Source organism: Cnephaeus nilssonii (assembly GCF_951640355.1).
Source record: "Cnephaeus nilssonii genome assembly, chromosome: X".
Lineage (NCBI taxonomy): Eukaryota > Metazoa > Chordata > Mammalia > Chiroptera > Vespertilionidae > Cnephaeus > Cnephaeus nilssonii.
Window position 1 is genome coordinate 109,648,653 of NC_137071.1, and position 25,034 is coordinate 109,673,686.

Consider the following 25,034-nt stretch of genomic DNA (forward strand, 5'->3'; position numbering starts at 1 on the left):
CACCCCCTACTGGGGATGTGTCCGCAACCAAGGTACACGCCCTTGACTGGAATCGAACCTGGGACCCACCCTTCAGTCCACAGGCTGATGCTCTATCCATTGAGCCAAACCAGTTAGGGCTTATATCACATTTCTATACTTTTTATTTATAGCACCATTTCAAAGGAAAAATATGTCTCCCAATTAGAAAAAATATATACATTTTTTCCAGATCCCTTGAAATGATTCTAATGCAGATGGTTCACACAGAACACACTTCTGACAGTTTTAAAGGACCAGTTAAAATTGTAAGCTTATCAGAGCAAAAATAAGTCACTCAAGCAAAACTTAATGAGAATTTCAAATCACGATATGAAGTGCTCCCCCCAAATGCTAATAGCTTAGCCAACAGCAAAATAAATCTAGAACCTTCAAATGCCTCCACAAGTACAACCCCATAATCTAAGAAGGAGGATTTTGTTAGCCGGTGCACGCCAAACTACAATACCCAGAATGCTCTTCTCTGTTTGAACTCTGGGCATAATCACAGCCAGGGGGTGGGAGGTGATGGGAATTGTGGGTATATATAGAAACTACTGTCTCAACTCCATCTCCCACAATCCTCTATCTTCATTTAAGTCTTTCCACCAATGCCAGTATCGGATCCTCTCCAGGAGTAAGAGCCTCAAGCGACTCCAAACTACATTTCCCATGAGGACAACGACTGGGGGCTCGCTTCCCTGGTGACCAGTAACCAATAGGAAACGCCATATTAGGTGAGAGTCCAGCCTTGGGCCCCAGTGTCGGGCCTAAGCCGGCTAGAGCGAGGCGGGGAACATAGAAGACAGTTGCGTGGCGCTTGGCGCAGCGAGGACACTTCCTGCCCAGGAGCTTCCACGCCGTCCGACTTTCTGCGGCTGTATACGGAGTAGCTTCGGTAGCCGGGGAGCTGGAGGTCAGAGAGGCAGAACGCCTGAGTGGCTGTGGCTGGGGACTGTGGGACCAGGAGTCTAGGGAGGAGGGTGCTTCCGGGGCTGCTGCCCTTAGCGGTTAACTCCGCCCAGCTCCGCCTTCGCGGAGGTGGGGGCGTTGGGACTGCCAGTCGGGGGTGGGCTTCTGAGCTCTCCAAACCTGTTCCTTCCAACCGCGGGAGCGCGCTCTTTTTCTCTCTTTTTTTTTTCCCCCTCCAGCTCGCCTTCTGTTCTTTTCTTCCACACACCCGCACTCCTGCCTTGTGCCTCCCCAGATGTCTGAAGTTAGGGTTCTCGACCAGCGTCTTCCTTAGGTGGCGTCTGGACTCTCCTTACTGCTTGGAAGAGTTGGGTGATCTCTTTTCTCTTTTCCCTCAATTTACATTTTTACAAAATTTATCTTTATTGTTGAAAGTTTTACAGATCTCCCCCCCCCCCATGGGTCCCCCTTTCCCCACTCCCGCCCCCTTTCCAGGCCTTCACTGCACTATTTATATTTCAGGTTTGGGCACACATCCCTCCCAAGGCACACACTTTCCATTTCCTCTGGAGGCGGGGGAATTCCTTGCCACGCCCAGGACGTTACTTTTGTCAAATTTTCACTTTCTGTCTCATTGATGGTGAGATAAGATAGTCGCCATCTCTTTTTTGTCCCCTCCAGCCACCCACCCCTTCCCTAACCAGATCTTTGCAGTAGAAAGGGTTTCCTTTTAATTCTCAGAAGGGATAGGGAACAGAAGAGGGAAGGAATTTCACTTTTGAGATATGTGTTTAAGATTCAGTGCAATATTCTGATGAGAGTAAAGGGCAAGTTAGACCTATTATTTATATTTATTATTTTTTAAATTTATCTTTATTGTTGAAAGTATTACAGATGTGCCCTTTTCCCCCCACTAGCCCCCTGCACCCCACTCTTTTCCCCTCCCCAGGCCTTCCCCTCACTATTATCTGTCCATAGGTTATGCATATATGCATATAAGTTCATTGGTTAGTCTCTTCCCTCCGTATACCTATTTTTAAAACCGTGCTTTAGGGGTTTCCAGCAAGGACTGATAGCACTAATATGGGCAATTTTGTATGTGGCACACCAACTACAGAATAAAATAGGCTGTGTGAAACAGACTCTATTAATGATTTCATTATAACAAATGTGAACAAAAAGTTCTGAGGCATTAGTGGAAGGGTATACTAATGGGTTGGAGGGTGGGGGCTGACCTATGTAGTGTCAAGCCAAACCTGGAAGTGTTGAAGGTTTGAAACTTATCTGTCTTCAGATCAATTCTGGTAGGCTTTGTGAAAAAGGCGAATTTAACTTGGGCTCCAGATGAAATTTGAAATGGGCAAAGAGGAGGGAGAAAATGCTTCCCCATAATACTAGGATTGGAATTGAGAAGGATAGATAGAAGAGGAAGCACTTGTGACAAGTGGGCTTACCTGAATGGAATAAAAGGTGTCAGCAGGTTTCAAGTGTACAACTCAACAAAACATCATTTTCACACTGCATTGTGCACCCATGGTCAAAAGCAGACTCTTTACAATGGTTTTGTGAACCAGTGTCACCCAAATAAATTCAGTTTTTAAAAAAAGATGTCAGCAGTGATAGATTGGGAAAGAAATGGTATTAAAAAGCTTGGGGTCATAATAATATGACACTTTGAAGTATCCACATGATTTGGATATTATTCTATATCAAATAAAATTAAAGACAAAAAATTAAGATTGGGCGATTTTTGTTTTTTCATCCTAGGGGAACCTGTTTTGAGATCAATTCTTGGAGAACACAAAGAAGTGTGGTGGTGTGTTCCAGGTGTGAGTTTAAACCCCAGAGGAACTTTGTCATATACACTGTTTTGTTTGTGGCTAGCTACACTCTATAGTTGTCAATTTTAAAGCCTGGTGGCAAATTTCTTTGTTTTTAAATTAATTTCTGAGAGAAGGAGGGAGAGGGAAGGAGTGACTAACTGTAAGAGAGAGAGAGAAACTACATCGATGTCAAACATCGATTGGTTGTCTCCCACATGCCCCACGTGAGGATCGAACCCACAACCTGGGTATGTGCCCTGACCTGGAATCAAACCCACCACCTTTAGGTGCATGGGACGATGCTCCAACCAACTGAACTTCACTGGCCAGGGCTCATATTTATTTCTTTAAAAATGCATTTGCTATTCTGTGCATCACATTATCTGAATTGTAGTCATTTCATTGGGTTACAATAATGACTGATGTTTATTGAGCCCATAATAATGTTCCAGGCACTGTCATAAGCATTTTGTTGCATTATTTTAATAGTCTTATGAAGTAGGTACCATTCCTCCCATTTTTCTAGAAGAGGAGACTAAAATGCAAAGTTAAACAACCTACCTAAAGCCATGTAGATCTTAATGAATTGATTTGGGGTTTGGGTGTATAGATTTCTGACTATAGAGCCCAGGCTCTGTCTACCATGGTTTGCTGTTCATGCTGTTCACTTTATTCTTGATTTTCTGCTTGTGGTAAGGAGAGATTATTGTGAGTTATAGTTGATCATCTTGGCAGAAACCCAAATGATTCACTCTTAGTTTCTATGTCAGTGTGTGTCTGCTGAAAGTAGCTGCCAAAACCAAATTAGCTTAACTGCTATTGCAGCCGTAGCTAATTTTGTCTGCCAAAACTATAGTCAGTATGGCTATTTCTGAGTAAGATGATTCACTTTGTAAAACGTCATTCCTTTAAGCTCTTTGGGCCTGGACTGAGTTTAGGTTTTATTTTTGCTTTTATTTTAAGTGACTTGGGTCACTAGGTTTCCTCCATGACCTTTGCCCACATGAAGTGTTGGTGTGCTCTCCCTGGTTCTAGCTGGGGAAATAGAGGTCCATAATTCTGAGATAATGTAGTGTGTAGTATAATAGAGATAGGTACGAAGTGCTTTGGAAGGATAGAGGAAGGAGTGACTAATTGTAAGAGAGAGTTAGGCAGAAGGCTTTTGTGAGGCGGTGACATGATAGGTCTTGAAGGATAATGAATTTGCTAGGCAGAGAAGAGTGGAGGGGAAGCATTTCAGATAGAGGGAGCAGTCTGTAAGAGACATGGTTATAGAAGAGCAGTGCATAGCCATTCAATATTGAGGAATTTAGCATGACCGGGGTGCAAATTGTTTGGGAAAAGGAAAGTATAATGGTAGAAAAGTCTGGAAAGATAGGTTGAGACTGATTTGTGAAGAACCTTGAATGCAAGGCTAAGAAGTTTGGATGTGCTCTCACAGGCCAGTGTTTCTCAAAATGTAGGGCATCTACCATCAGTGGTTATGTTGAACTCCCACAAATATTTTAAATTTTACTAATGTGTCTTATAAAAGATAAAACTGAATGCACCAGTTAGGAGGCTGGTGCTCAGGAGCTGAGGGAGCAACATAGAGGAGGGAACAGATTTTAGAGCCATTTAGGAGGTAGAATTAATAGGACTTGGTAGATATGAATATTATTATTCTATCAGTGTCATCAAAATGATTTTAAAAGTCAGTATGCCATTTGTTTGTTATCTTTCATATTCTAAGATGAGCACAGTATTGCCCAAACAGATTGTGTACATATATTCATTAAGGTAACAGTGGAAACTATTGTCATAAGTGGGTTTGAATTGCACACAAGCATCTCAAGTGTCCTTGAGAGTGGTAGCACAAATATTCGAGATGCTGTTAAGGAATTAGTATGATCTGTGACCCTTAGTGATCTGAGGAACTCCTTGTCTTTCAAGACTAAACTCAAATATCAATACCTCTGTTAATCCTTCCTTGCAACTCCTCAACTTGCCCCCTCCAACACACATGCATGCATACACGAAGCAATGCTAGGCTTCTGGCTTCAATAGGACCCTGCACTTACCTCTGTCCTAGTCTGTACCACACTGTAGTGTATCAATCTGTGGATATCTGTGTCCTCCCTAGACTGTGAGCTCCTTGAAAGGAGGGACCAGCTCTCATTCATCTCCATACCCATAGCATCCAAAACAGCACTTGGCACATGGTAGACACCTAATAAATGATTATTGGATGAAAAGAATGGACCAACATATTCACATGAATATAACTCTGGACCTTGTAGTACCAAGTGCTACAAAAAAGATTAGCTGTTTGCTACATTTGCTACTTTTGCTGAATAAAGCAGTAAATTAAAGTGACCTGAATGCACAACTCTACGACAGATCACTTTTTTTTCTTCATTTTTTTGACCCACTCTCCTATAGTTACTTTTTTCCCCTCATCATTTATCCACCCAGCTGCCTGTTCCTTAGGCCTGCCCATTGGTCTGCTCCTCTTGACAGAGTTCACATTGCTCCTGCCCTGATACTCTGCCAAGGATCCATCCCTCTTCTACACCCACCAAGTCCTGTTTACTCCATCCTTGAAATTACTCTCAAATGGGTCTCCTCCTAGTTGTAGACACTGCTAGTGGAACTGTAATTTTATACAGCCCTTCGGGAGAGCAATTTGTCAATATGTGTCAAAAAAATTAAAATTTAACATAGCTTTCAACCTACCACTTCAACTTATAGGGTTCTTTATTGAGGAAATAGACATGATTTTCCAAAAATTTAGCTCTCAGGATATTTTTAAAATAGCAAAAACAAACAAACAAACAAGTTTATAATAGCAAAAACTTAAAAGAAAAAAATACATTTTAAATGTCCAATACTAAAGGTTTAAATGAAATCAATTATAGTACACCTATACAATGAATTACTAATTACCCATGTAAGTTGCTGTTACCAAAAAATATTTAATGATGTAGAAAATTGTTTGATACATTAAGAAAAAATTTAGCTTATAAAGTTGTCAGATCCCAGTTTATTTTTTATTTTTTAAATTTCTTTATTGATTAAGGTATTACATATGTGTCATCATCCCCCTATTAACCCCCCCAACCCCCCCACTCATGCCCTCACCCCCCTGGTGTCCGTGTCCATTGGTTATGCTTATATGCATGCATACAAGTCCTTTGATTGATCTCTCCCCCTTACCCCCACCCTCCCCTACCTTCCCTCTGAGGTTTGACAGTCTGATCGCTGCTTCTCTGTCTCTGGATCTGTCCCTGTTCATCAGTTTATGTTGTTCATTATATTCCATAAATGAGTGAGATCATGTGGTATTTATCTTTCTCTGACTGGCTTATTTCACTTAGCATGATGCTCTCCAGTTCCATCCACGCTATTGCAAATGGTAAGAATTCCTTCTTTTTTACTGCAGCATAGTATTCCATTGTGTAGATGTACCACAGTTTTTTAATCCACTCATCTGCTGATGGGCACTTAGGCTGTTTCCAAATCTTAGCTATGGTGAATTGTGCTGCTATGAACATAGGAGTGCATATATCCTTTCTGATTGGTGTTTCTAGCTTCTTGGGATATATTCCTAGAAGTGGGATCGCAGGGTCAAATGGGAGGTCCATTTTTGAGGAAACTCCATACTGTTCTCCACAGTGGCTGCACCAGTCTGCATTCCCACCAGCAGTGCAAAAGAGTTCCTTTTTTTCTGTATCCTCGCCAACACTTGTCGTTTGTTGATGATAGCCATTCTGACATGTGTGAGATGATACCGCATTGTCGTTTTGATTTGCATCTCTCGGATAATTAGTGACTTTGAGCATGTTTTCATATGTCTCTTGGCCTTTCTTCTGTCTTCTTTCGAAAAGTATCTATTTAGGTCCTTTGCCCATTTCTTGATTGGATTGTTTATCTTCCTTTTAAGTTGTATGAGTTCCCTGTAAATCTTGGAGATTAAACCCTTATCGGTGATAACAGATCCCAGTTTAAATACACACACATATCACACATACACATATGGGCACTGTACATAAGTGCACACATCTTTGCATGCATAAATAGGAAAAATCCTGCAATGTGAAACAAAAAAATTGATGGAAGTTTGCTGTAAATCTTAAGATTACATATGAATTCTATTTTTAACCTTTTGCAAATTTTACTTTCTAATCTGCTATAATTATACATTGATTAATTTTTAAATGTTAGTTAAAAATACTTTCCCTGTGTCCACCCTTATTATCTATTGCCTTAGTTTGGGACACAGTACCGTGCCCACACATTCGCATGACTTACAGTTTGGATGTCTACTGCCTCTAGCCTGCTTCCCTTGTAGTGCATTCTCCACCAATGCTGACAGAATGATTTTTCTAAGTTGCAAATCTGAAGCTATTTGGCTCTATAAAATAGTTCAAAGGCTGCCCATTGTCCTCAAGATAAAATCCAAACTTCTTAGATTGGCTTATAAAACCTTTCAAAATTGGCTCCCTGCTTTTCTCTCCAATATCACTTCTTCTTCCTACAATTTACCTTTTCTTGGCGTCTTAGTCCACTTCCTGCCACATAATAGGTGTTTAATTAATGCTAGCCAAATGTCGATGTGGATTGTATGGGTTAACTGTTACGTGCCAGGCAATCCACTAGTACTTCATTTCATCCTCAGAGTAAAAGTATTAAAAATACATAAAAGTTATCTTTATTTTACAGATGAGGAAAATTAAATAAAAAGCGGGAAGGGACAAAAGAACATTTTTTAGAGAAAAATCCAAACCATCTGCCATAACACAGCTCTCCTTATTTTCCTGAAGCTCCTGCCAGTTTTTGTCATTGTGCAGGGAAAGAGACTTTGTTCTTTCCCTTGAGCAAGTTATATGTGACCACAGTGTAAGAAGCACAGTTCAGACTGACATGATCTCACCATGTCACCCTTCACATTGTGCTAATGTACAGAGTTATTTCCTTTGTGCACATAACACTTCATGCAGGAGAGAAGGAATAGCTCCAAATGCTATGTTTTTCTTTGTTTAGAAATTCTATGTCTTTTGGGATGGGGATGTCAGCAGAGGGCTACAGAAATCTATGATAGAATTGAAAGTACAAGAAACAATGTGTCTCATGGGAGTCAATGTCATTGGTTAATTTATTTTTTTAAATGTCATGTAGATGTATTTTCTAGCTATCTGTCCCCAGGGAAGTCCTAAGTTGAATTCAACTGTTAATCCTATTTTCAGAATGCAGCCCATGAATGCATTGTTAAGTGATCTTAGACATATGTAGTGGATTACCATAATGACATAAATCAAGTAAATATGGGATATCTGATTTTCTCGACAAAAATGTATCAGTTTTCATTGTCATTCAGGATCCTGCAATATGGTCTTTCCTACATTTTCCTTATAAATACAATACCCATTGAGAAAAAAAAGAGGATGCTCATTAAAGTAGAGAAGTCCTAAGCATGAATCATCTGAATAAAACATTACCTTGTAAGAAATGGTCATTTTTAAATACTCTAGAAAAAAATAATTTATATTTTCCTACTCCATGGTCGAATAAATTGCACATAGAAATTAAAGATAGAATTTTAATTCATTTGATGAATTATTGTGGGCTTACCATGTTCAAAGCACTCTGTTAGGCACTGTACTAGGTATTTACTAACACCCCCTTTAATGATGAGAGAGAGAGAGAGAGAGAGAGAGAGAGAGAGAGAGAGAGAGAGAGAGAATATGAATCTTGTATACATACAAGAATTATTGTGCAAGAGAAATAAATGAATAAAAAAGAAGACTTTTTAACAATCAGGCCCATTCTAGAAATGAAAACTTACCCAGGTGAAAGTTGGGATATGTGCCAGGAGGGATTTATTCTTTTTGTCCTGTCTCTTTTCTCTGTGGGATATATTGGAGAAAATGAGCTACCAGATAGCTGATAAGCAAATTATCTACTTACCTGTTTACAAACAGTGTTAGAGATGGAACAGTGACTTTCAGTGTGTCCAGCCCTGCACAAGCCTACTGATGATGTTGTGAGAGTTATGACTTTGTCAGCTTTCCCAGGGTTTCTGTTTCTGCTACAGAGATTTGGCAGACACCTCAGACAAATTTTATGTGTCTTAAATCTTCCTCAAGCTAGACTTGGCTCTTAGATTTATATGTACAAAAAAGTGAAGTGTTTACCAGTTTGACATTTTTGAAGATCAAAACAGACTCAGTGTTTTTTTTTAAATTCATCATACACCTCAGTTTAGTCTACAAATAAAGCTAGTTGCTTTTGCTATTTGTTTAAAACAGCCAAAATGTTGACTTTCCAGAAGTGGCGACTGATCATATGTCTATAGATTCATATTCCAGGCTTCCCCGTTGCTTCCTCTTTTACTTGCCTACAAAGTGTAAACTTTTGCTAAATTATTCATTTTCCTTTTTTGACTTTACTGCCACATAGTTTAAAACAATGTAGGATGGGAGGTGTGGTGAAATATATTGGCAATCTAGGAGGAAAAAAAAAGAATTGTTTTTTATTAGCTCCACCCTGCTCCCTTTTGGCTCAGCTTTTCAAGGGTGCCTTACCCACAAAATGCTGTTCCTTGGTATAATAATGATAAGTGAGAATAAGAACTGGAAAACTTTCAGTGATTTCCCATAACAAGGCTGCTCCAAAGGTACCTATCTGTAGGCAGAGCACAAATGAAAATTTGGCTGTAATGCAGAATAGTTGAAACGCTTTGTGGAGAATGTTATATAAACAACACAGTCTCAGTGGTGAACTGTGAAAGATAATGATGGGGAAATCCCCAGTAAGGGCCCTTTTTATCCGCTCCAGCTGCTCTTCTTTTAAGCCAGCAACAACCACCATTTAGCTTCCTGGGGTCGAAACTATCCATCCCTCAGGCCCCATAATATGCCCTCCTACCAGTTCTTCAGTCAAGTCCTCCAACACACTTCACTAGGATTACTTTGGTCACATAATGTAATTTTCACCTTTCAAGAGATGCTGAGTTTGAATTCAAGGAGCACTTGATATTCAAGTTCATTTATTCAAAAGTCATTTGAGCACATATACAGAACCAGACCCCATGCTAAGTGCTGGGAATACAGTGATGAAGTAGAAGTAGTCCCTGGCTGCCCTTAAGTAGCTTCCAGTCAAGTGTGGGAGGTAGACACTCAAACCAATAATTATATACGGTAGGGAAGGTACTTAGAGAAAGAGGTATATATAAGGTGCCCTGGGATCATGATGGAGGGAATTACTGCTAAGTGTGGGCAATTTACAGACTGGAGTCTAACTATGCTGAATCACAAAGGATGACTGGGAATTGCCTAGAATCTAGGTGGATAAAGAAGTGGTGGACAAGGATTACCACCAACACAAGTGAGGCAGTCACATGTAAAAATGGATAGTTCAGAAAAGCAATATATTGTGTATAAACCGCTGGGAATGTGGGAGAGGGGAGAGAATAAGAATCTGGAAAGGTATCCTGTGGCCAGTTAGTGAAAGCAGTCTGCTTGTTAAAGAGCTTGGCCTTAATCCTATAGGCAGGGGTGAGACAACACAGGGTTTTAAATGGGCAAGTATCAGGATTGGACTGGAGGATGGACTTTATGGGGTGAAGACTGGAGACAGAAAAAGTCAACCTGTTAATTTGGCAGTCTTTGAGAGGTCCTACGCTATTCATCAGTGTCATATCTGCTTGCTTTTCTTTTAGCATGCAAAGATCACTTTGAACAATTGTTTCCCTCTACAGATGGAACACACCTTCCTGTGCTCCTTTTCATGTTGCTTCACTGAATATTCATTCTTTCAAGCTCAAATCAGTGATCCTAGTAGAATTGTGGGCTTGATTATCATGAAGAAAATCAGACTTTCAAAGCATAGCAGCTTAGTTAAACTGTATGAGGCTTATGTATTGCTTACTGAGTCAGCAGGGCTAACATGATTGCTGGTCAGCTCCCTTTGGGGGCTGGGGAAGGAAAAGGACAGAGGCTGAAAAGATGGCAACAAGTGGCTGTTTTACAGTTGCATCCAGAATGTTGGAAACCCCTAAAGATCATATCCAGATATGGGAACTAGAGATGAGGCTGAACTAACTATATATATAAAAGGCTAAGTGTCCATCTGACCACTATCTATGATGCACACTGACCACCAGGGGGCAGATGCTCAACGAAGGAGCTTCCATGATGCACACTGGCCATCTCTATATATAAAAGGCTAAATGTCCGTCTGACCAGTAGCTATGACACGCATTGACCACCAGGGGGCAGACACAACACAGGAGCTGCCATGACACACACTAGCCATTTTAAAATAAACAGCACCACAGACCTGGTGCCGACAAACCAATACTCGGCTTCCCCCAAGTGGGACAGAGGCCACGCCACCACCGCAGAGCAACACCCCACCAAATTGCAGCCAACACTGCCAAGACCCCATGGTGCAAAATGCGTCCCACAGCCCAGCCCAGCCAGGAAACGGTGGCTGTGGGCACTGGGTAATAACATCACATAGCAATGCCCAGCTTCCTCTAAGTTTAGCTAAATCAGAAAGCAGGTCTAATTAAGCAAGTCTATTCTATATCTATAAAAGGCTAAGTTGACTCATGCATGTGCGATACATATAAAGCTCTCACTGGTGCCAGTTGCATGTGTATGTTTCGATCTGTCATTGTCGATCGTGAATTTGGTTGATACTTCTATTATAGAGAAAGGGCAAATAGCGATATTAAAATATTTCTTCTAATTAATTTCCTTTCAACGTGCTCAAATCTGTGTACCGGGACACTAGTATGATATAAAAAAATGCATATTGAAGGTCTCTATGCCCAAACAAATTGTACTATCTAGCCAGTTTTAGAACATGTTCTTTCTCTAACTCAGATACCATAAATGGCTTCCCATTATCCATAGGATGAAGTCCAAACTCTTTAGCCTGGCATTCAGTTCTTTCTGAAGTCTGGCTCTAACCTACTTTTCTAATTTTCATAGTTCTCTCTTACAAAATTTCTCTGCTCTAGCCAATTATTCTTTCAGACACTGCTCTAGCATTTTCTCACCTACTCTATAAGCCCTCTTGGGGCAGGGACTATGTTTTGTTTACCTCTTTGAATCCCCCACAGTGCCTAGCATAGTGTCTTGCATATAGTAGGCACCTAAGGCATACATATGGGTTGATTATTGTTCCCCCAGTTCTTTCCAATGTCTCTATTACTCTTTGACCTAATACCCTCTCTACTGAAAAGGGCAACACTAGGTGAAAGGGGTCAGCGTTCAACAAACTATCTTTTAGCTTCTAATTTTGGAATAATTTTAAATATAGAAAAATTAAAATAATTATGTAAGGACTCCCATATACCATTCACTCAGAATTATCAATTTTTAACATTTATTCCTATGTGACTTATTATCTTACCTAATAATAGACAAACATGTAAATTGACCGTACCTCCGTTATGCCACCAGCCAATCAGGAGTGATATGCAAATTAACCCAACAAAGATGGCAGTTAATTTGCATACACAGGCGCTGAGTGACTGGGGCGGGACACTTGCGTCGTTGCGACGATGCAGGCGTTCTGCCCCACCCCCAGTCTCTCAGGGCCTCTGGGCAGCGTAGGAAGGCAGGGCTGGAGTGGAAAGAGATGGCTGCGCGGCCTGAGCAGAAAGGGGCTGGGCTGCAGTGGAAAGGCGGTGCCAGTAGCCAGGGAAAGGAAAGCCCATTCTAGCACAAATCTTCGTGCATTGGGCTTCTAGTTCTCTATATAAATAGGATTATTTTGTTCTGAAACATTTGAGATTGAAAAAGCTGTAACTCTTACCCCTCTCATTTCTTCTTCAACATTTTATGATGACAAATTTTAAATATATGGAAAAGTTGAAAGAATTGTACAGTCAACACCCATATACCTACCATTTAGATTCTATAATTAACAGTTTTTTAATTTGCTTTATCACCTATCGATCCTTTCATGCATTTCAAATTAAGTTGCAGACAACTGTATACTTCTTATTTAGTATACATATCATTAACTAGATGAACAAACTATTTTGTGCTCTGAAATCAACCAAATCATCCAATTATATCTGCATTTACTGTCTTGTCAAAACTCTGGTCTACCTGTGTATCTTAGATGTGTTTGGCCATAGAACACATGTCTATTTGATTAACTTTTGGATGCTCCATCACTTCATCTAGTACAGTGCCAGACACACAATTCCATAAATACCACTTGATGCTGATGAGCAGAAACAGAGCTAGAGCCAGGGGGAAGAATCACAATAAAACTAGATTAAACTGAGGAAGGTGGTGTATATATGAGAAGAGGGCCACAAGTAGATGGCAGAAAGAAAGCTAGGGCTTGAAGAACTGGGGAAAGGGGGGCTTTATCTTTATTGTTGAAAGTATTACAGATGTCCCCCTTTTCCACTCCCTTAACCCCTCTCCTCCTCACTCCCATCCCCTCCCCAGGTCTTCACCTCACTATTGTCTGTGTCCATGGGTTATTCATCTACCTAATAAAAGAGTAACATGCTAATTGACCGTACCTTCGCGATGCCCACCAGCCAATCAGGAGTGAGTATGCAAATTAACCCAACAAAGATGGCGGGTTAATTTGCATACACAGGCACCGAGCGGCTGGGGACGGGACACTTGCGTCATCGCCATGGCAATGACGCAGGCGTTCCGCACCACCCCCAGCGGCTCCTGGCCTCTGGGCAGGGTGGGAAGGCAGAAATGCATCTCCGTGCCAGAGCGGAAAGGGTATTCTGGCCAGAGCGAAGGCGGTGCCAGCAGCCAGGGGAACGAAGGCCCATTTTTGCACAAATCTTCATTTGTGCATCGGGCCACTAGTATATGCATATAAGTTCTTTGGTTGATCTCTTCCCTCCCCCCACCACACCATTTCATCTGAGGATCCTCAGTCTATTGCATGCTTCTATGTCTCTGGATCTATTTTGTTTATCAGTTTATTTTGTTCATAAGATTTCACATATAAGTGAGATCATGTGATACTTGTCTTTTTCTGGCTTACTTATTTCACTTAGCATAATACTCTTCAGGTCCCTCCATGCTGTCTCAAAGGGTAAGAGATCTTCTTTTTTATAGCTGTATAGTATTCCAGTGTGTAAATGTACTACATCTTTTTTTTTTTATCCACTCACATCTTTAAAAGTATTGGTTCTAGGAAATTTGGAACAATTGCCACTCAGCAGAGCTCATGACAACTATTCCTGCTACTGCTTAGGCACCACCAATTATTATATTCATGTTGCTTCATGAATATGCTTATCTACTGCAAGGTGGGCCTTAGTTTTAGAGGGTATGGGTGGGCTACTGAAACTTCTTTCAAACCAAATCTGTGCTACAGACGAAAGAGTTCTTAAGTTCAATGAATCCTATTTTTATTTTTATTTATAACATTTTATTTATTGATCTGTTGCTTATGAATGCAAGGTAGGTTCTAATATGCATTGATTAAATAATTATCTTGTGCCAACCACCGTGCTAGCTGCTATCACATCATTAACACTTTCCAATAACTCAATAAGGTAGGTACTACTTCTTTCCCCATTTGCCAGATAAGAAAACTTGAGACAGCATGCAAGTACCTTGTGTATAAGACAGTATTCAAGAAACTCTGGTTTGTCTGACTCCAGAGCCCAGTGGCTTAACCACATTGTCAGAAGAAAATTTTTTAAAAATTATCAACTAAGTATAAATTCAAGAAAGTTAACTTTCACTGATTTATTCACTAAGCAAGTCCAATTGAATCACTGACTTAAGAAGAAATTTAGTCGTTCATACTGTAATCATTAGAATGTTGGCATAGTAATGGATTGAGATTGCTTGAGTTTAAGTCCCAGTTTCATCACTTACCAGTTGAGTGATTGTAAGAAAGTCACTTAACATATCTATGTCTCAGTTTCTTCAACTATAAAATGATTATAATACCTACCACATAGCTGTGTTGTGAGGATTAATTAAAAAAATGTAAAGTGTTATGCCATGTCTGACATACAGTAGGTGCTCAGCATATTCTAGATCGCTTTCTTTTCCTTCTTCCTTTTTAGGACCAGACCACTCAACTGTATCTTTCATTTGAGGAAAAAAAAACTATTCCTGAAACATTATTTTGAAGAAAATTATTCTGAAAAATAGTATTAGGCTGACTATCCCCAAGGATGAGCAAGGACAGTTGCCTAATTCTTATGTGAACTTTATTTCAAAATAAACTAGAAACATGAACCCTTAGGAGAGTTGAGGTGGTCCATCTCTCTGCCTGCCTCCTGGAGATTAGGGCCAAATTGTGACATCATCTATTTTGTCACTAGACCAAATTTCACAATTGACATAGACTATTAGACCTGGGATATTGGTAATTCCAGCCATTTCAAGGCAAGCAAAACGAGGCTAAAAGAGTAAGTTACTTGTTTAAGGACAAACAGCAAAAAAATTCAAGAGAATCCAGTTTTCCCAACTCCTTATCCAGTGTTGATGCTGTGGTCCCTTTGTGGGCTCTAAGGCTGGTGAAACCAAGTCTTGGTGTGTGCTCTTCTCAGGAGCTTGAATTTATTGGACTTGCAGGGTTTGGTACAAGTTTGATTGGTTCAGAAAATATGAAGTTTTGTTCTGGTTCAATTTGATTCACTAGTTGTTCCTTTCAAACTGTTAACATTTCTGTTTGGGGTTTAACAAATTAATTTTGTTTAGATTCACAGCTTGGTTCAAGTTTTTGGTTCTATACAATCTTTCATTGGGATTTTTGTTTTTGACAAAATTACTCAGAATCCAAGGTGGTTAACAATGGGAATTCATTTGAAAAGATCAGTCAGGCTTGGTGATGGCTGCTGAAAAGGAACTCATCTGATTAGGGAACCATTAGTGCTTACATTATGCAGTTTGAGATCAGGATAATGGAAACATTGTAATGGTTTTTGGTATATATGTTTGTGTGTTTCTTTTTTTTCCAGGATTCTCTGATGCTTTCATTTCTGTTCTTGCTAATCTGGGTTGAAATTGCTGCCTCTCACCCCATTGCTTTTTGTGACACAATGTCAGGCATATTCTTGATATGATTCTCATCTTTTCACTCTGGGAGACAACAAAAATCACCTTCCCTCTCTTTCCCCTTTTACTTTGAATGGCCCCCTTTTGAGGAACTTGGGGAATATGAATTTCAAGCTTAAATATGTGAAGCATTTTAGGTGCAATGCTGAAAGGCAGAACAGCCTGGTTTGAAATACAGCCCCTGTTCCTTTCTTTCCAATGTGGTTTTAAAAATCAGGCAAGCCTCCTTTGCTGAATCTGAAATTGGGTTGACAGCTTTATTTGTGGCCAGACATACCACAGGTAAGCCTGTGGTGGCGGGTTGGAGTGATAAAGCCCTTAGGGAATGGTATCCCACCTGGATGGCTTTCCATGTGTCAAAGGAAAGTAAGTTCTGGTGCTAGAGATGTCAGTGATTTTTTTCAAGCTCTTGACTGTTTACCTAAGCATTTGGAAGGGTAGAATTACAGCCTGATGGTAAAAGGGCCATTCCTAGAAACTCAAAGCACAAGGAAACCTTTGGAGCAGTGGTCGCTAACCAGTGGTCCACGGACCACTGGTGGTCTGTGAGGTCCGAAAGATTGGCAACCACTGTCTAAGGGATGAGATTTTTGGATATTTCAGCAAGTGTGTTTGTTTCTGTTTAGAAATAAAAGTTCTCACTTTTGATTCATTTTTTTCTCCTTCCTTCACCTCCCCTCTCCTTATTTCTCTTCTATCCTTCCAATCCTCTCCTTCCCATTCCTCTCTTAATAGCTAACTTGCTCTTAGCTACAAGTCACCTAACTCTTTGTCACTTATAATATCCTTTTTCCCAATTGATTTAACATAGATTTTATATATAGACTTTCTATCATGGTGGTGACATTAGAAGGGGCAATTAGAAAGTTTCCTTTCTTCTCACAGGAAGTGGGCTAGGCATTTGTTTGAAGACACAGATGGCATTGGAGGGGGCCAAAGGGAGTGACATCTGATATTTCTGCTATAGCTCCCACCTTTCTTTTGGCTGCTTTAGATTTGGCCATGTGGACAGGCACACACTTGGGTAACCACCATACAAATGGAAATCAGGACATGTGGGATTTGGCTGAACCAAACATCCCCAAACATTGCCTGGATCATTTAGTGCCCCAGGTGTGGCCACCCCAGGACTTCATGTGCTAAAAGTGTGTCCCAGCTTAAGCCAGCTGGTTACTGTATATATAATATCAAGACAGATTAGAGACTCATAAAGCATTACTTTGGGTTTTTACATTGTGTGTTTAGATTTAGCTAATCAACCTGAATTCTTCCTCTCGCACTGGGCAGTGAGGATGTACCAGGTTAAAAGAAAGATTTAACAAAAGTAGATGCATATTGTCCAGGAGTTGCATTTTAGATGGGACATAATATTCAATTATATAAATACAAATGGAACAACTTCTCAGAAAGTAAAGAAAGAATCAAATGACTTCAGCCTCTTTAATAAACTTTTGATGTATTATATATCATATTTGTTTTCTTTTCAAAAAATATCCTCTGTGGAATTTTAAGAGTAAACAGTGCTTCCTTCTAATTTTAAAACTGGAAAAATTGGAGAATGTTTTGTAAGGTTATATTGATCCTTTCTTTTTATTTTCCTTATGTGGTAGAGATGGCTCAAATTCAGTCATTTAGTCAAGATTTGTTTCGGGGTATAATATTAATAAGCCCATATAATTTTATAGCACTTTACAATTTACAAAAGGGTTTTCATTTCTATAATCTCATTAGCTCTTCATAGTGATCCCATAAAGCCGTAGGGGGAGGTAATATTTTGTCCAATTTATAAATAAGAAACTTGTGCTCAGAGAAGTTAAGTGACTTATCTAGGGTAACACAGCTAAAAAGTTATAGAACTGGATCTTAAATCCAGGTTTCCTGATATTCAGCCCAAGTATTCCTTCAATTGTGTGATGTTTCCTTTCTGTCTCCTTTTTGTTCATACTCATCATTAATTTTGATATTGGTTTAGGAAAATATGCTTCAGTTTAGCAGATGAATAAAACTGGCGCCCTTACAGGTGAAGTGTCTTCTTAAGGTCACCTGGAGAGTCCTGTACATAGCTCTTAGCTTTTCACCTTGACTTTTAATTGAACTATTTTTAGGTATACATAGATTGTGTTTCAGTACTAAATACATGCACAAAAGTTCTGTGATCCACTGATTATAGGTGTGAAAGATGCACCTGGGGAAATGGACTAAAGATGAAAAGTTGACTTAAAATAATTAGCTTCTTGCCTTTTTGTTAAGAGATGTCATGTTCAATAGAATTTAATTTCTTTATACTTCCTTTGCTTCCAGCCTTTTAAATGCAATTCTTTAGGGAAAATTAGCAAATATTCATTTTGAATGTTGATTCCTCAGGAACCAGGGTAGCTGGAGGAAAGAGAAAGCAGAGGGGTGACTTTTCATGTTCTATAAGAATGGGCAAGCATTATTTTGTTTGGTGCTGCGAGCTAAGATTTCTTCTAAGGCATGCAAATCGTAAAGTTCTGATTTGTCAACTGCATGCTGTTTCTTTAGGCACTGATGTATGAAATCCTGAACAAATTCTCCAATGAACATACCGCTAATTGCTTCTCCACCTGCTCTCCAACCTCTTACACCCCACCCCCTCCACTCCCAATTCAGCCTATAAGTGTCCGTCAGTGGAGATGGATGGTGACACATGCAGTAATAGCAATTCATAAAAGCCCGTTCCAGCCCTTGTCTTCAAGGCTCCTGGATTTTCCACTGCCTGCTTTTGTGTAAGTGAAGTGGATGGAAGTGCTACCGGCATCAGAATCCACCTCCCTATGCTCCGTTGCTAGAGCTCAGTTGCTCGGCTGGAGCTGAGCTAAACAGAAGCATTGGATCTGAGCTGAATTGTAGCTATTCCCCCCCCCCTCCTCAACTGGGCTTAGGGGTAGTATGTAGTGAGGGTTTAGAGTGCTTTGGCTTTTCTTTTGTGGAGAGAAGAGGGTAAAGGGAGAATAACTCACGGTAGGATACAACGTGAAACAGTTCCTTGAAGAGTATCACGATGTTCCTGGTTCAATATACAGGTATAGTATGTTTTATTTAATCTGAAATTTACCTTTTGTTTAAAAGTGCATTCCTCTCCTTTTTTTTTGCCTCCAGTTCAACTATACTGAAGGACAAATAAGGTTCTAATTAGCTAAATAAAATAAGGTTCTAATTAGCTAAATAAAATACCTGCATAAAACATGCTTTCCCCTAGCTATAATGTTTGTAGCAGATTGCTGTGTGAAATCTGGGGTTTCTGTTAAATTAGTAGTCCCGATCCCTTAATTGTGCACGCTTCTCTGCTGTATTCTTGTATTGAATTTATCAAGTCTCATGTCTGCAACTGGTAGTATGTGATAGCGCCTAGGGTGTTTGCACAGAAGACACAGTGCTTTGGAAGAAAAAAAAATAAAGCAAATTTTAAACACTTAATATGTTATGTTTTTCTTGAGTTTATTAACTCCTGTATTTCTTAATTGATTGTCTTGATTTGTTAAGAGTAAGGAAACCTCAAATAGGAAATATTCCAGAACACTTTTTTTTCAGTAAATTTATTTTTATTTCATTATTTAACTCAGGTTGATGAACATTGTATATTATTATTTTTTCTCCTGATAGGAAAAAAAAGTGCTAGAAACAGCAAGGGTAAAATGCCAGCTCAAAATCATTTGTATTGTAAAATATCATTGAACCAGAAGTGTTCCAGTATTTCTTAAGCTTTCAGAAATATACTGGTCCATACTAATGAAGAAATTGAAGACTGATCAGGTTTTGGTAAATGTTGTTTAAAGGGCTTTTTATACTTATAGCATTAGACAGAAAGGATCTTTCCAAATGAAAAAAACCTTGAGAAAGTTTCACTTTCTTGCTGAACAGAGCAGAAGCTTAGTTCCTACAATCACATGTTTTAATAAGTTTGACTCTAATTTATTGTGAAGAACTTTCACCTCCATTCTTGCTTTATTGTCCTTAAAATATTGTGCTCCTGTTCTTAAGAGCTAAAAGATCATGTTCTGTTTTGATGCGTGGTTTGACAGTTGATTTCGCTCCTCATTAATTGGACAGCATGCAGATGATGTGGAGAAGTGAGTGAGTGACAATATTTCAAGGTTACGCTGAAGAGCATACAGTGAACCTTAGTGCCTGGACCAACAGCTGCTGAATTGAATTGTCCGCAATTAAAGCAACAGCAGGTTTGTGTAGTCTCCCTGCAGCCCATTTATTTGAATTTATAGCTTCAGTTTCTTCTTTGGGTCGCGGATGGTTTGTTTCACTAAGTGTTGAAGAGCTGTGCTTGTTGATGTTTTTCCCATACTCCAATGCATGCTTGGCTCTAGAAGATCGGTCTGTGTACATTTTTAATGTGAGAAGTTGTTGTGGTTTTTGTCTTTGGATTAAAACCAGAGAATGAATCTTTTTATCCACTATAAAAGTAAATAGATATATTTTCATGGAAAATATTGCTGTGTTCAATAAATAGAGGTTTCTCGTGAACCTGTGTTACTTGTTTAAATTTCTGGCAGTGAAAAATGTTGGATTTTATTATGCTATAGGAATTACTATCTCTGGGAAGAACTGGTCTATGCTAATAAAAGTGTTTATGTTTAAAAAATAGTGACATTTTCTCCTTGCCATATCTCATTTCCGGAGTGACCTAATGAGTAATGTCAAATCCAACTAGGTGGCTTTTATGACTAAATTTTATTTGTATGCTAATAGTGAATACATGTTTAATTTCTTCATGGTTTTACAATTGCGGTATAGTTGTTGATTATTGACTCATAGGGGATGTGGAATAAAACATGTATACAGTGATTTAACATATACTTAGTCAGTTTATCTTCATAACAACCCTGTGTAAGGTCAGTGGCATTATGATCTCCATTTCATAGGTAAGAAAACTGAGACTCAAAGGATAAGTAACTAGCCAAAGGTCCCACATCTAATGAGTGGCAGAGGTCGAACTCATAGGTTAGACAATCTGATTCAATAATCTGAGCATTTTCTCCCCCTTACACCAGGCTGACCCTCACTTGATGGATCCAGGGTAAATTTGACTTAAGCTACTAGCCAGGAAGATTACATTCATTCATTTACTAAGAAATGTGTTATTTATAGAACTCTAGAGATTTTTTCAAGCTGTTTTTAAACCAACATTTTAATATGTGAGTGCTTTCCAGATTAATTTTACAAATATATAAAGAAACATTAGTAGTTTGATTAATTTATAATTCAATGTGAGTGAAGGGAGAGCCTTGCGAAGTTATTGGGAAGTAAAATGTCCAATCAAAAGGTTAATTGGAATATTTTCCTTCTAAAACAAGCTAGTTTGTTTTTAATATTCTGTGCAAAAAGTATATGATTGTTTTCATAAAAGTATGTGCATTTTAAATACACTGGCCATAAATGTGAGCTGCTGTATGTTTTAAAAACAGAAAAAAATATATAGGCTAACTCAGTTTCACACCTTTTTTCTTCCTTCCCCTTCCCCTTCTTCTCCCCCTCTCCCGCCCCTTTCCCCTTCCCCTTCCCCTCCCCTCCCTCCCCCTCCCCCTCTCCCTCCTCCCTCCACTTTCTCCTCCCCCTCCCCTTTCCCCTTCCCCTTCTCCTTCCCTCCAGCTTTCCCATCTTTGTAAATTCCCAAATGGTTTTTCAATTATAATGGTTTCTCATTAGGCAAAAGGGGGAAAAAAACACTTTATGTACCACTGAAGAAAGGAGTACTGTTTAAAACTACATTATCATTTCAGCAGATGAACCCAGATAAATGCATAGCTCATATTAGTTCTCTGGAAAAATGTCTTTTAAAACCTCTTCAGGTAACATTCTTAAAGCAGTCATTCTTAGATCTGAATTTATTAGTAAGTATCCTCAGGTTCTGGGGAAATGATTGGATGCTCACACCATAGACAACTCTTCAGCATTTGACAATGAATATTTGAGAACATTGTCAACCAAATGTGCCAAAGATGGGGCAGATATTGTTATGATCTGTTTATGAGACTTAGAGAGCTGGTAATTGATATATTGTCTCAGATATAATGTAATTAGAATTTATCCTTATCTAAGATGACTAGAGGCCCGGTGCACAAAATTCGTGCACCGGGGGGGGGGGGTGGATGTGGTCCCTCAGCCCAGCCTGCACCCCTCCAATCTGGGACCTCTCGAGGGATGTCCAACTGCCCGTTTAGGCCCAATCCCACTGGACATCCCTCTCACAATCCAGGACTGCTGGCTCCCAACCACTTGCCTGCCTGCCTGCCTGATTGTCCCTAACCACTTCTTCCTGCCAGCCTGATCATACCCTAACCACTCCCTTGCCAGCCTGATCGATGCCTAACTGCTCCCCTGCTGGCCCGATTGCCCCTAACTGCCCTCCCCTGCCAGCCTAGTTGCCCCCAACTGCCCTCCCCTGCAGGCCTGGTCCCTTCCAACTGCCCTCTCCTTGCAGGCCTGGTCCCCACCAAGTGCCCTCCCCTGCAGGCCTGGTCCCTCCCAACTGCCCTCCCCTGCAGGCCATTTTGTGGTGGCCATCTTATGTCCACATGGGGGTGGCATCTTTGACCACATGGGGCAGCCATCTTGTGTTGGAGTGATGGTCAATTTGCATATTACTCTTTTATTAGATAGGATATCCTTATACTTTAACGTATCTTAAAATAAAGCTATTCTTTTATTATTCCCTTCTAGCCAAAAAGAAAGGATGATGATATAAACCAGTGATGGGCAACCTTTTGAGCTTGGTGTTTCAAACTTCGCCAAAAAACTGAGCATAACTCGGGTAGTGTGTCACTTTGAGGAAAAAAACATTATTTCGCAAATGTTTCATCCTCAGGAGCAGCAAATGTTTCATCCTTGGCATTCGGCCACCTCAGAATTGAACCTGGGACCTTTCAGTGCTGACACGCGTGTCATAGGTTCGCTATCACTGATATAAACCCTTTTATCATTCTTTAGACCTAAATGGAAATTGACACTAAAAAAATACAGGCAGGAACTTTGGGGAATGGGTCAGAGTTAGAGGGAGGACAGCTGGGAGAATTAGGCACGTGTGTGGAAGCTCCATGTTAAACTTGGTTTCAGGTGGCAAATTTCCTGTGCAGTTGGCAACTCTGGCCAACACCCTTCATTCTTTTTTCCTTTTCATTGAATTTATTGGGGTGACACTGGTTAATAATTATATAGGTTTCAGGTGCACAATTTCACAACACATCAACTGTACACTGTATTGTTTGTTCACCCTAGTCAAGTCTCCTTCCATCACAATTCTATTTTTCTGGGAACAGACACTCTAAAAATAAATGAAAAAAAAAGAGTTTATTTGGGCTTTTAAAGAGATTGACATTTTCTGATTGGTGAAAGCAAAGGTCTTTCATCGACAAAATCATGTTTTTGTTTGAGGCCAAGATAAATTAGAGGGAGTAGCGTTCTAGGTTCTGGTTGTTGAGGGGAACTGAAGTTGGTTTTCTGATTATTTGTTTTCCCTGCAGTACACATCTGAGTGTGTTTTAGGAGAGTGAAAGGCAAGTCTTAGAGATTGGGGGACGGGAGGACGGTAAGGGGTAGTATACACCAGCCAGTGTTGTGCTGGAGCCAGCTTAATCTAGCTTACTGAAGGGAATCACTAAGAATATTTATAAATTTAAAAATTTACTCTCTGTCTTTTTTTCTCAAAGGACTTAGGATACTCAGTATGAGTAATAGTAAAGGTATGCTATCTATGCAGGACAAGATACTACAGGTGCCCCAAGGGCTACTACACTATACTAACTGCCATCCCTTAGATATAGCACTGATGTCTTCAATGGTTATGGAACATAGCACAATTAAGTGTGTCCCCCACATATCTATCCTATCTAATGAAGAGGGAATATGCTAATTGACCATCACACCCTCACAAGATTGTGGCACACACCACCACAAGATGGCGGTGCCCAGTCCCCTCAGCCCTGCCTCAACCAGCCTCAGTCCTCCAGTCCCCTCAGCATCCAGCCTCATCCAACCAGAGTCCCCCAGTCCCCTCAGCCCCGCCTCATCCAGCCGGAGTCCCCCAGTCCCCTCAGCCCTGCAGGGGAAGGCAGTTGGAGGTGATCAGGCTGGCAGGGGAGGGCAGTTGGGGATGATCATGCTGGCAGGGGAGCAGTTAGGCATCAATCAGGCTGGCAGAAGAGCAGTTAGGGGGCAATCAGGCTGGCAGGCAGAGTGGTTAGAGGCAATCAGGCAGGCAGGCAGGCAAGTGGTTAGGAGCCAGCAGTCCCAGATTGTGAGAGAGATGTCCAGCTGACGGTTTAGGCCCGATCCCTGCAGGATCCCAGATTGGAGAGGGTGCAGGCTGGGCTGAGGGGCACACCCCCCTGTGCATGAATTTAGTGCACCGAGCCTCTAGTCTGTCTATATAAAAGCCTAAGCAACTGCTATGACTGGTCGCTATGATCTGCACTGACTACCAGAGGGCAGAAACTCAATGCAGGAGCACTCCCACAGTCAATCTTTTGCGGCTGGCCAACCTACCATGGTCCCTCCCCCCTGGCTGGCCAGCCAATTTCCCATGGTCCCTCCCCTCCAGACTGGGCAAGACAGCCCCGATCAGCCCTGATCGCTGCCAGGCCAAGGGACCCCACCTGTGCACGAATTCATGCACTGGGCCTCTAGTATATATATATAAAAGGCTAATATGCTAAGTGTTTGACCTTCCAACTGGTTGCTATAATCTGCACTGACCACCAGGGGTCAGATGCTCAACGTAGGAGCTTCTGTGATGCGCACTGGCCACTTACAGAGAAACGGCACTGCAGACCTGGTGCCCACAAAGCAATACTCGGCTTCCCCCAAGTGGGACACAGGCCCTGCCACCACCCCAGAGTGACAGCCCACCAAATTGCAGCCAACACTGCCAAGACCCATGGCGCAAAATGCATCCCACAGTCCAGCCCAGCCAGGAAATGGTCGCTGTGGGCACTGGGTAATGATGTCATGTAGCAACACCTGGCTTCCTCTCCCTAGAGACTAGCCTCTGTGGAGTTTCTTCAGCCCAGGAACATGACTTGCTTTATAGCTAGGTGGAAACATTGTACACTTTAACCAAATATCTGTAAAAGCATTTTCCATGCTTCATCTCATTTGATCCTCAAAGAAGTCCTGGAGTAAGTAGATAGGAGACTCAGTGGAATCCTATTTTCTTTTCATTAGCTGGAAAATGGAGATTTAGAAAGTTTAG

At 40.6% G+C, this 25,034-nt stretch overlaps 1 protein-coding gene across 8 annotated transcripts in view; it reads left to right on the forward strand.

Moving 5' to 3' along the window:
* Window positions 1-631: 631 nt before the first annotated feature.
* Window positions 632-25,034, forward strand: part of ENOX2 (ecto-NOX disulfide-thiol exchanger 2) — a 325,393-nt gene continuing 300,990 nt past the window's right edge. For 2 of the 8 annotated variants that reach the window (XM_079765261.1, XM_079765265.1), the window contains exon 1: window positions 768-934. The gene's annotated coding sequence lies outside the window, so the exon portion shown is untranslated. The other 6 variants (XM_079765262.1, XM_079765263.1, XM_079765268.1 and 3 more) reach the window with 6 other exon arrangements.